The following is a 12617-nucleotide window of genomic DNA, read 5'->3' on the forward strand; positions in this document are numbered from 1 at the left end:
TGTTTTGCCTGTTCTTGAACCGGCTTTGAGTCGGTGACGAGGATATTGAAAAGATGCACCTGAAACGGTATCTGCCGGCAGCTGCATTTGCCAAGCGGCTCTATTGCTGCTTTCCAGCGGCGAAGGCGCAGCAGCAGTAACAGGGAAGCCAGCGCGAGCTTCCCCGGCGGCGGCGGCGGCGGCGGTGGCGGCGGCGGCACCGGCACCAGCGCAGTTTCCCCTCTCCCCAGCCCTGACTCTACGCGCACATGCGCACTGCGCCCGCAGCCCTGGACCATTTGTCAGGACTACTCGTGAGACGGAGAAAAAAAAAAGAAAAATTTTGGGGTAAGAAGCGGTTGATCTGATCTAATATCTAATTAATCTGAAGCTGTGTACATGCAAAAGCCATTCATTTATTTTTCTGGGTGAGGATGAAAGTTAAGAGCCCTACAGAGGGAAGGAAGCGCACCCTCCTCTTGTGAAACAGATCGGGGAGGGGAAAGGACAGAAGGGGTTTCTCCCCCACTTCTCTCCGCCTCTGGGAAAGAGGCGAAAACTTAATCCCGGGGAAAAAAGTGGGCAAGTGACTCTGAAATGGCTGGAGGGGGAGTCTCTGGGCATCTCACTCTGAAGTAGTGAGTGTGAGTGTGAAAGAGGAACAAAAGAGAGAGAAAAGAGAAAGGAAAAAATGGGGGGAGGAGAGACTTGTATTTTTTTCTTTGCGCGCACACGGAGAAGGGTGTGGGGGGCTGTGCGGAAGGGAGCCGGGCGAGGCGGCCGCGTCGGGCTCTCGCCCGCGCGCAGGCGGCTGGATGCGTGTGAGCCCCCTCCCCTGCGCCCCCCGAGAGCTTGTCACTTTGGTCTCTTTCATGACACCGGGAGCGGGGTGGGGGAGCGCGGCGGCGCTGGGCTCCGGGTGCGTGCCCGTGTAGGCGCCGCGGAGCCGCAGCCTGGGCGGCGAGCGCGGCCACCGAGGCTGGGGGCGCCGGCGGGGGGCGCGGGGGCGGCCGGGGCCGCGGATCGGTGCAGCGGGAGGCGCGAGCCCCGCGCGCCGCCCCTGCGGCCCCCTCCGCCCGTGTGGCCTTTGTGCCGGCGCGCACCGGAGAGCGAGCGAGCGAGCGCGAGAAGTACAAGTACGGGAGACCGAGGCAGTGGGAAAAGAGGCCGGGGCACTTTCTCGCCACTCGGGCTGCGGAGAATGGACTGGTTGAATGTGCAGGCGCGTCTTCCCGGCGTGTGCTGTGTGTGTGCGCGGCGGAAAGGCCTCTCCGACTCCCACCGCGCACACGCACACTCACACGCACGCACACACACACGGACCCACGGCAGGCTCCGCGGCCGAGAGTTTGCGTTTTCTTCTTCGCCTCCTCCCCTTTCCCGACCGAGTGTGTGAGAATTTAATATAGATCAGCTCCAATTTCCGCCATTTTGGGAAAGTTGCACAAAAATAAACCCTCCGGTTTATTTCTGCCAGAGGCAGGAAAGTGCTTGGGGAAGCGAGGCGGCGGCGCGGGCCCGCGGCTGCCGTCCGCGCTGGGGAGGGCTCGGGCACGGGCCGGGCCGGCTCTCGTGCCGTCGCGGCCACCCCGCGCCGTGCGGCGCCGGCCCGGGTGCGGGCGTGTGTCGGGAGGTGGCGGCCGCGGTAGCGGCGGAGGCAGCGGCCGCGCCAGGGCGTCGGGCTGGGGCGGTGGGGGGGGGACGCGGGGTGCCTTTTCCTGCAACTTGTTTACGCCTTTCTTATATTGGGGAGCCAAAGGGGTTCGAACAGGGGCCGCTGCCAGCCTCACGCCGCGTGCGTGTGCAATTCCGGAATAATGGGCTTTGCACACTAGTGTCCTGGGCCCGGCGGGCCATCCTCGCGCCGCGGCGGCCGGGCGGGTGGGGGGGGAAGTAGAGGCCGGCGGGGGTGGGGATCGGGAAGCGCAGGAGCCGGGGCATCCGCTGCGCGCCCCGGAGCTTGAGGTGGGGGGGAGGGAGGAAAACTTGTGAGCCCTTGGAGGGGTGGGGGCACGGTGACATGGGCGGGGGGAGGGCGCAACTTTTGTGCTAGTGGTAAAACTTTAATTACCTTGAAAGAAAAAAAAAAAGGCCCAATGATTTTTTTTCTCCCCCTTTTCTGGTCAAAGCTCGGCCCACAGCGTGACCGTGAGAGAAAGTTTAAAAGCGGGTGGTTTCCTCCCTGCTTTCCCTTCAGAGGGGTAGAGGTGTCTGTCTGTCCGTCTGCGCTCAGAACGAGGTAGGGGTAACGAGCCGCCCACCGGGGTCGCGAGGACGGTGGCACTTACCCCACCCTGTCACGGGGAGACGAAGGTAAACGTCGCTTCGGTTTCCCTTCTCCTCCCCCCAACCACCCTGCTTCCTTTTCCTCCCCCTCCCCGCCGATTTTTTTGAGGGGACCCGAAAAAACGGAGTCTCTTTCCTTATGCAACTTCCTTGGGCGCAGTGAGCACAGCCCTTCCCCCTCCCTGCATCCCTTGGCCCGCTTCTATACCACCTCGGCCCTAAACCCCAGAAACATGCATTAGAAATCTTTCAAAGTGTACAGAAACAAAAATAGATTTTTAATTGTTTTAAGTTTAGGAAAATGAGATGAGAAATAGGAATTTTTTCGGGGGGGGGATGGCTGGGGCGAGTGCGTCGAATTTTAATTTTGATTTTCCTTGAGCATTGTTCGTGATGTCTTTATTGGTCTTGGAAGCTCGAGAGACTCTGTCCTGCCTATCTTGGTCGCGTGGATTTTTGCGCAAGTTTTTTGAAAAACACTGACTCGAGGAGAGAGCATTTCTCCGTAAAGTTTCAAGTGCAGCAAAATAGCGAACGTGCAAAACTGGCCAAGGGGAGACCTCTAGTGGTTAAACGCATCTTTAAGTTCGGAAGGCCGAGAGCAAAGTTTGGCCTGTACTTGTAGCTACGTAGTCCATTCAGACGTGGAAGTAATTAGACGACCTGAGTGAGCAGCCAGATGTTGTGTGAAAGGATGCTGGTCAGGAATAGAAAGTTTAGTAAATCGGAGAGCAGTGAATCCTGAGGACTCAGACTATGTAACTTCCATCCATCATTAGTTACATGGAAAACCACTTCGCTTTTATTCTGGGATTTGAGGTTGGTCACCCCTTGTATTAGGAACAGTTGTTTTTATATTTGTGGTTGTCTGTACAACAGCAGACTGGTGTACCTTTGATCACGAGGAGTGGATAATCTCATTTTGAATGTTTTTAAAATTACAAAGTGCAATATTTGTTTCAAACTTTTAAAAAACGAGAAAGGCCTTTGGTTGAAATTTGCATTTCAATGAGCTGATCATTTTATTCTCTAATAAATGTAACTGAAGGGTAATATTGAGTTTCTTAACTGCATAGCTGTAGGAATAGATTTAGTATATGTACTCCATTCTGGTTCTGAGAGCCTGTTATTTTGTTTCACTGGGTAAGAAATTGTTTCTGAATACTTTGTATAGATCATGCTTTAAATACTTAAATATATGGGTAAAAACTGCTTACATAATATCTATTCTTTTGCCAGTGTGTATTCTGTAAAAGGTCTTTTAATTTTAAAGGTAAAAACAATAAAGAAAATTAAAGTTGAGTCAAATGATCCCTCTTTCACCTGTTTATCCCGCAATTGGAGAGACTTTATTGGAGGAATTTAGGATATGGGAATGATTAAATTCCATTTTACCTCATCCCAAACTAGTTTATTTTAATATATGGTATGGTTTGAAATTATGCATAAGTGACTCCAAACTTAAGCTGTTATTGTGTGTGGATTTTGAAACCTTTTTTGGACAACAGTGCTTTGATTTTACCTTCCCTCTCTTTAAATCAATGCTAGACCTTCTGAAGAGGACTTGGGGGTAAACGACATTCGTAAAGGCCACCAGAAATTTCTCTCTTCAAGGCCACAAGGTAAGATTTGCTTGTTGAAACAAATTGCTTGATATTCTTGCAAATGTTAAAAGCCGTATTTGAGAATCAGGAAGAAAAGTGTGGGACAGAGTTTAGAAAAATCACCATTTTGAGGGCATTGATTTGAATATATGAAAGTATTGACCTCAGGTGTGATTGAGGCTTGAATAAAGCATTTGGAAAGGTTACTAGATTGTCCTGGATAATCTTTGGATCGGAACTGCTTGCCAGATTCTTAGTTAGCATTTCAATTATACCTGGTTTCTACTGAAAGTAAATTGTTTTATTCTTTGGAATTGAAAAAATGGGAAAGATGGACCAAAAGTGATTGTAAATTAATTTAACAGTTATATAGATACACAGAAATATCATGGAAGATTCTGGAACTTTAAATGGCTTTGGAGCCCAGTAGTAGAATTTTGTAGGTGAAACTTATAATAATGAGAACTTTTGGGTATTTAAGTAAATTAACTCCTGTGACTTCAATCCAAGGTGAGCCAACTTGTACTAAATATCAGGTCATAGTGTGATAGTGAAGTTCCAGGATGTTAGTATAGACTTGTCAACCTGAATGCATCTCCATAGGGAATACAGCTATTGTTCAATAAAGTCCAATAAAGTAACTTTGGAGGGTGCTGACTTGTCTTCAATAGTCTGGGACCTCCTATCAGGACCAAAGACATTCTCAGGCAGAGGGATGAGACATCTCTGAGACAGAGCATATAAGTACATTTGTGTCACGCTAGCACTGACACTTCACTATTTATGCCTTTGTTTTGTTTTTCTTATCTTAATTTCTCCTTAATCCTTCCACCTTTTCTGCCTCTTTTCATTTTCCTTCTTTCCTTATCTGGAGTTCTAAAGGATTGCTGATTTTTGTTTGGATAAAACAAAAGAAAAAAATTAGCCTTTTATGAGCAGGACTAATAATCCTGACTGGGTCACCTTATAATCAAGGAAGGTGTGGTCTAGAAGTGCAAACTAAACAATTACAGGAATAAAAATGATTATTAAGTTTATTTTCACTTTCTGCTTGTGGGTCATCTTGAACAGTACATTTAGCAAATTAAAAAGATGGGTTCTTATAGATAATACAGCGGAGACAATGGGACAAGAACATCATGCAGGTGGAACAGAGTTCAAAGAGTGAAGTGCCTGTCTTGGGATGTCAAGTTCCTTGTTTAGACATGCTAAGTTGAAGGCTAGGGTTATTTTTCTTCATTTGGAAGGTCATCATGTTTATGGATAGAATGCTAGACTAGAAAGCAGAAGACTGAATTTAGTCAATAGATGTGTTACCTTGTGTAAGTTATTTCACCTCTTTGAGCTGAGATGTCCCCATCTGGAAAATGGGAGCAACCTTACTTGCCTTGTTTTGTTAAAAGAGACAAGTAAAATAATGTTTGAGAACTATCAAGAGTTATTCAAATGTTTGTTGGTTATATTATCATTTTTAACTTAGGCAGGCTTTGTAGAAGATAAAAGGTAGGTTGTCTAGGGCCAAACATAGTGATTTAATTCCTGGCTAAGATTTTGAGATAGGTTTCTGGTATGTATATTATATGGACTTGTCAGAATACTTTCAGGAGATAATTCTTTTCTTGAGGAAAAAAGTAATTTTATCTCTAATAAGGTTAATGTTGAATTTCTTAATTGTTTAGCTGTAGGAATAGATTTAGTATATGTCGTCCCTTTTAGTTTTGAGAGCCTGTTGTTTTGTTTCACTGGGTAAGAAATTGTTTCTGAATACTTTGTATAATTCATGATTTAAACACTTAAATATGAGCAAAACCTGTTTACATAGTATCTATTCTTTTGCCAGCATGTATTCTGCAAAATATCTTTTAATTTTAAAGGTAAAAACAATAAAGAAAATTGAAATTGAGTCAAATGAGCCCTTTAACTTTTACCTGATTATCCTACAATTGGAGAGACTTTACTGGAGGAATTTAGGATATAGGAATGATGAAAATCAGTATTTTACAGTATTGGGCTCTTGAGGGAATGGGTCATGTTTTATCATGGTCCTGAGTGCAAAACCTTACATTTATTTATCCCAAATTGGTCATTGAATAAGTAGGAGTAAATGAAATAGATACATCAAGTTTAAAAAGATGCCTAATTGTAGAAATAGTAAAATAGTAGGGTGATGAAAATAGAAGGAATTGTGTGAGGGGAATTCGTATACTGTAATTAATATTTCAGTTGCATGAGCCTGCTGGGAGATGAGCATGAAAAAATAGGTAACTGGGGTAGTAAAAATTTTAACTCTAGGGGCTAGAGAAATGAATCCTGTGAATGACAGTGGATTTAGGGAGAGGCCCATGTGGGGCTTTTTTTTCCCCCTGTATGTTTTCTAGACCCTTTTTCTACTTTATTCTAATTATAGCCACTGATCTATAATCTATATTTAAAAAATTACAAATGCTATGTTATTATTTTCAATTTGATGGTACTGAACCTGACAAAATAAACATGTCAAGTTCTAGTTTTATTTCATCTCTCTTGTAGGTTATCGGTCAATGTTCTAAGAATCCAAAAACTCAGTAGGTGAAGGAAGGAAAAAATATGCCCTGCTTAATTAATCATATAGCAAAAAATATATGCCCTGCATAATTAGTCCCTGAGTAATTGCGAGTTGGCTCTTACTAGTTTGTTTGGTAGTTTATTACTAATAATTATATACTGCAGACAAGGCTGTTTAGAGTAGATGGAGTTAGCATGCCAAATTTATAAGAGAAGTTATTTTATGTGATCTGGGACAAGGGCACCCTTGGGGTCCCAGGATGGGGAACCTGTGTGACCTCTTCAGCAATGTTTCTACTATTGACTTAACCAGTTTTCATTGAGCTCCTACGGTGCTGAACACCCTTGAGAAGTTCGCTAGACCCTTAACCCAGGAGTACACACAACTCTGAACTCTACCGGTAAATAATAGCATAACAGTTGCATCTTCTACCAGGAGAAATGAATAAGGGCTCTGACATTCTTTGGAACCAGTGAGCCAGGAAACATAGATTTTGGGTTAGCTGATGCAGGACCATGGCATATAATTATATACCTGTAGCATAATGCATTATATTCTTTTCTAATACTGAGACTTCAGAGATTAATAAGGAGCTGTTCACCCACTGTCACGAGATACCTGATTGTATATCTATGGAGGGTGATGGATTGGGGTTGATTCTTTCTTTGACCAGTGTGTTCACAAGGTGACATTCTGGTGAAAATCTGATCTACCACCAATCTCGACTTGGTATTGTAGAGGAACTCACTCCTTAAAAGAATTTGAGGTTATTGTGGTATAGGTGGAGCTACTGTATTTAGAGAGAACTCTTTAATGCCTTTTTTAAAATTTTTTTTATTGTGCATAAGGTGAAAGTTTACTCACCTACAGAGCAAATTAGCTTCTCATTCGATAGTTGGTACATAAAATGTTCCAGAGAATTATTTAATGTTTGTGTGTGTGTGTGTTTATGTATGATGTCTTGAAGTTTGGGATCATTAAAAGATAAATTTTGTAAAAAGTCTTCATTGTCCAATGGGAATATTCTCCAGTTATCTCTCTGTTGTGTTAAGTGAAATTGTTTCATTGACACCTGCAAATGAGAGTCAATAGTGGCAGATTATGGACTAGTATGTATTGACTGTGGAGCCAGTGGATGGGTATAAAGTAAAACACCAGGAAAGGGTATCTTTGAAATTTTGATTTATGAAGTCATGTTGAGAAAGAGCCCTTTGGAAGTCCCCATTTAGGAGATTGTTTGTTGGAGGTAAAAATAAGGACCTTTGAGAGGAAATTGGATAAAGCTGGGTCATGTTGGATGAGGGACTTTTTCTGATGATCCTCAGTCTATTCCTTGGGTGTAGACGTAGAATCACTGATCTGAGAAGTGACTGTGAGGGTTACCTGTGTATTGTATGTAATATGTATGGTGCTTTCTGTATTGTTATTCTTTCTCCCATTTATACTGCAAGACAGTTTTCTCTTGTGTTCATTCAGCAAATTTTTTTTCTAGAACAGATATTGAGCATCTATTTTGTATAACTGTAACTAGGAAATGCTTCACATAGTCAGCACTTAGAACAGGTTTGAATGAATGAATGTATTGGGCTACAAAGAAGTAAAGGAGCAGTCCTTGGCTTCAATGTATTCATAATCTAGTTTAGTGGTAATTAATCTAGTTTAGTGGTAATTAACAAAACAAAGCCATCATTAAATGGGAGTGAGTGGTAGAGATAAAGGTAGTAGGTCAGTGGTACAGCTAGATGTAGTGGTAAAACATGCTGTGGCGATAGAGACCTGGGAGATATGGTGCCCTCTGCAAAACATAAGTGTTAATACATTAGGTACTATAGCATATTGGGAAATCCTGGTGGCGTAGTCGTTAAGACCTACGGCTGCTAACCAAAAGGTCGGCCTTTCATATCCACCAGGTGCTCCATGGAAACCTTATGGGGCAGTTCTGCTCTGCCCTGTAGGGTGGCTATGAGTCAGAATAGACTTGAAGGCAACTTTTTTTTTTTTTTTAAATAGTATATTGAGTACTTTCAACTATCAAGCACTAAGCTGTATTCATTTATTCACTATTATATTCATTCATTCAGCCAGTACTTACTGAGCATCTTCTCAGTGCCCAGATACTGTTCTAGGCACTCAGTATTAGCTCTAATACTCAGTAATCTTGAGCATTTGCTGTTATTACTTTTCTATTAGCTTAAATTGGTGCTCAGAAATACTAAGTAACTTGTCTGACATCATATCATGCAGTTCAAAAGAGGTGGAACTGTGGGAAATGATACTGATTTATGATTATTTGGTCAAGTTTCTGATTCTCATAATAGTAATTCCTAGAATATTTCTGAGAAAACACATTTTCAAATTAATGTATCTGTTCTTAAGCACTGGTTTTCTGGTACATGAGCAACAAGTAAATACAGGAAAAAATGGTAGAAGGAAAACTTTTACCTCCTATCTCTCTTTTTCTTCACCAAGAATTGGGAAAAGACCTAGTTATTGAGTTAAACTGGACAGAAAACCTTGCTCTAGCTCATGGCCTTGAAATGATCATAAACTATTAACAAAATATTACTTACATTAGGTTTGTGAGTTAATGGGATTATTTATGTAAAATATTTCACTTGCTCTTTGTAAAAGAGACCTGTTAAGGCAGTAGAGTTAGTTTTCAAAAAAAAATAAAGGACAAGACGTGGATTTCCATAAGTGGATTCAAAAGATCTTGGAATTTACTCAGAAGTCTAGAAGGAAAGAAAAAAATTTGCATGACAGATAGAGGTAATGGAAGGGGGAAAGAGGAAGGGAAAGTAGTTTTCTAGAGTCAAAATAAAAAATTGAAACAGGGAATATGACTAAGAAGATAGTCGACAACAGTGCTGCAATTACTGTTGTAATACTCTATACCCAGAAGAGTATGCCCCATGTTTGTAAAATGAAATGAAGGTTTTTTTTGATTCATTGGGTGATTCCATGTTGCAGTGGGAGTTACGTGATATCTCTGTTGATACAGTTCGTACGGCAAAATTTTAACCTGATTTAGAAGTATGCGATTGAATACACTTATTATAGAGCAAAGTACTGCTTCTTTATTAAAGCCCTATTATTCAGTAAAGGAACCCTGGTAGCACAGTGGTTAAAGCACTTGGCTATGAACCAAGAAGCCGATGGTTCGAGCCTGCCAGCCTTTCTGTGGGAGAAAGGTGTGACAGTCTGCTTCTGTAAAGATTAACAGCCTCAGAAACCCTATGGGGCAGTTCATTGTCCTTTAGGGTTGCTATAAGTTGGAATTGACTTGACGTCAGTCAGTGAGTTTGGTTTTTTCTTTTTTGGGGACGAGGGTTAACTATGTGCCAGGCCTTTTCATTATTGACCCATACCTCTATGTGTGTTAATTTTATGGAATGAAATTAGTTCAGTTACTAGAAAAACATTTGAGTAGGATTATTCAGACTCCAAAAATCAGTTATTTTTTGTCAGCTGTAACACTGGTTGAACCCTGAACAGTGAATTGAAATTCTTAAGTGGTCAATTTTGTCTGGTTGTTAAATGAGCTAAATAATTTATCCTATTGCTTTGTGGTCTTGTTTGGCAGACCTCATTGAAGCTTAGCTGTTCAATCTATTGTTATGGAGGTTAGCTACAAATGGTTATCGAGATAAGCCTGTAGACATGAGAGAAGTAAAATCTGGTCAAACCTAATTTATTATATACCAAAGAGAAATCCAGTGTTATATAAAATAAATGTCATATAAAAACTGTATGTTATATGAAAATAGGAAGTAAAATAAGAAAAAAGAACAAGATACTACTTTTTTTAAAAGCTGGAGTCCAGGTGGCACAGTGGTTAAAGCGCTAGGCTGCTAACCGAAAGGTCAGTGGTTCAAACCCCCCCCAAGCCTCTCCACAGGAGAAAGATGTGGCAGTCTGCTTCCATAAAGATTACAACCTTGGAAACCCTATGGGTCAATTCTGCTCTGTCCTACAGGGTTGCTGTGAGTCGGAATTGACCTGATGGCAATGTGTTTTTTTTTTATTTTAAACTACTTATTAAAAAAAAAAAAAAAACTTACGAAGTGAAATAAGAAAAAAGAACAACAACACTACTTCTAGTAATTTTTTTTAAAACTAAGTTTATATTTAACACAAGCGTAGAAATATCTGTGTCTGAACAGGTTCTTGGTCTCTTATGGCCTCTGTGAATCTCTCTAAGGGGTATAGAATTTCTGTTATTATCCTTCTAGTGTAGAATGTCGACGATATGGTAACACTTTTAAGGATATTTCAGCTTCAGATTGAGGTATTTTTTTTTCTAGTCCGTACATTGAACATGAGCTTCAAATAAAAGCATTAAACAAGAGTATAGTAAATATGCCGTAGACCCCGTTAATGTCAGTTTGTGATTTCAGTTTCTATGTGCTCTCTAACGTGTATATATATTTTTTTTTCTTGAAAGGCATTTTTCATTTTCTGTTCCTACTTGAGAGGAAGTAGGTTACGCCTCAGAATCTCAAATAATTCATCCTTCTTACAGTAACAAACGTAGGGCAGGAAGTTGAGATTTTGTAAAGGTTGCCTCTGGCGACCTTTGCATATAATCTCTATGGCAGAAAAAATAGCAAATCAGATAAACCATTGGTACGATGTAAATAAGGTAGTTCTCGTTAAAATATGACCAGTAGATAAAGGGGAAGTGTTTCTTAGAAAATGTAAATAAGAAGGAAACATCTTAAAAATGGATTTCATGTTTCAACAAAGGATGAATTAATTGCCACTCAAGTATCTACTTGATGTGGACAGAAGGCCTAGACTCTCACGGATGTTGTTTTTGTTGGTACCAAGCTTTCAGTTCTCAAGTTGAAATGACCTAGAGTTTTGCCTACCTCAAATCTATGAACTTGGACCCTCGGCAAAATTTCACATCTCTCCAGAACAGATTTCAATTCCAATATGTGTGCAATTCAGGGTTCTTATCAGGCAGGGTGAGTAGAATATCAAAGCTGATATCTGTCATGCTTCATTTGAAAGGAAATTTTTTCTTCGTAGCAATATATGTTTGTTGAGAGATGCTTCAAGTGCAAGTTTAGATTTTTCTCTTATCCTTATTGAATAAGCCTGTTTAAGAGGTTTGAATTTAACTTCTTTTGATGTGTTCTACACTGATGCTTAAATAAGGAGAGTTTCTTGGAGCGGTAATGTTATGCTTCTGCCAAAGAGGTAAATAAATGCTTAGCAGCCTAGTTGTTAGTTAGAATTTACACTGGAAAATATGAGATAAGTGGACAAATGGGGATCTTTCTCTGATTCCTCCTCTTCCCATCCTATCCCCCAATTAGTCTGTTGCATTTTGCCATCTTTTTTATTCTTTCATTTGATAAATTTTATCGATACCTATGGTGGCTATTCAGAGAGGAGGAAGAAATTACTAAATCATAGTTTCTTCCAAAGCCTCTTGTATGTAGATGATCACAATACAGTGTAATAGGTATTCTAAGGGGGTGCAGGGTTACCCAGCCCTCTCCAAGCATCTTACATGCGGGTATTTCAGGGTCTCTCTCTCTGTAGTATTCTAGCCCCTTTTTAGGGGAGGCTCTGTTGCTTTCATCTCTCTCCCTCCTCTCCTATGGGCCTTTTGGCCCAATCTCTTACAGTGCTTTCTATTTGCCTCTGTACCAAGCATTCTTGAAAGCAGGTCTGTGAACCACAGTTGGTATGTGAGGAAGTTTTTTTATGCCTCCTCAGCAGAAATACCCTAGTAAGGTTGCCAATGGCTTATTCTTGGGCAGTTATTCAGAGATGACATTCTTCTTACGTTTTGTGTTTGTTAAAATGTTCTTTTCTTTAAAATTACTTGGCAAAACTAAAAGTTACTGACCTTACATCAATCTCCCAGATTCCATTTTGAAATTTTTTTTTTGTCTGTTGATCCAAGTCTTGGGTCGTCCTTAATCCTTGTTTTTCCTACCTTCATCCTGGGACTCCTAAGAAATCAAATAGGGCCTTTTGGAGCAAAGGTATTGGAAGTTATAACCTGCTATCCAGTGTGATTGCTTTGCTTCTCATACCTCTGCCTCTGGGAGCTTCGGACATCTGGTAAGCTGGTGCTTGTTGGGAATGTGGACTCCACAGAGCAGCTTGTTTTCTTTTCTTCAAAGTAACTGTAGCTCTCATGTTCGGAGTGTCCACTGTTTACAAAGCACCGCAACATACATTAT

The 12617-nt window shown here is 41.6% G+C and overlaps 1 protein-coding gene across 8 annotated transcripts in view; it reads left to right on the plus strand.

Moving 5' to 3' along the window:
• The first annotated feature begins 207 nt into the window (after positions 1-207).
• Positions 208-12617, plus strand: part of L3MBTL3 (L3MBTL histone methyl-lysine binding protein 3) — a 124335-nt gene continuing 111925 nt past the window's right edge. For 2 of the 8 annotated variants that reach the window (XM_049900549.1, XM_049900600.1), the window contains exons 1-3: positions 1282-1367; positions 2109-2292; positions 3814-3887. The gene's annotated coding sequence lies outside the window, so the exon portion shown is untranslated. Of the gene's footprint in view, positions 328-411; positions 801-1049; positions 1116-1281; positions 1372-2108; positions 2293-2632; positions 3085-3813; positions 3888-12617 lie in introns of those variants that run through there. The other 6 variants (XM_049900565.1, XM_049900584.1, XM_049900575.1 and 3 more) reach the window with 6 other exon arrangements.

The sequence above is a fragment of the Elephas maximus genome, chromosome 1, assembly GCF_024166365.1.
Source record: "Elephas maximus indicus isolate mEleMax1 chromosome 1, mEleMax1 primary haplotype, whole genome shotgun sequence".
NCBI lineage: Eukaryota > Metazoa > Chordata > Mammalia > Proboscidea > Elephantidae > Elephas > Elephas maximus.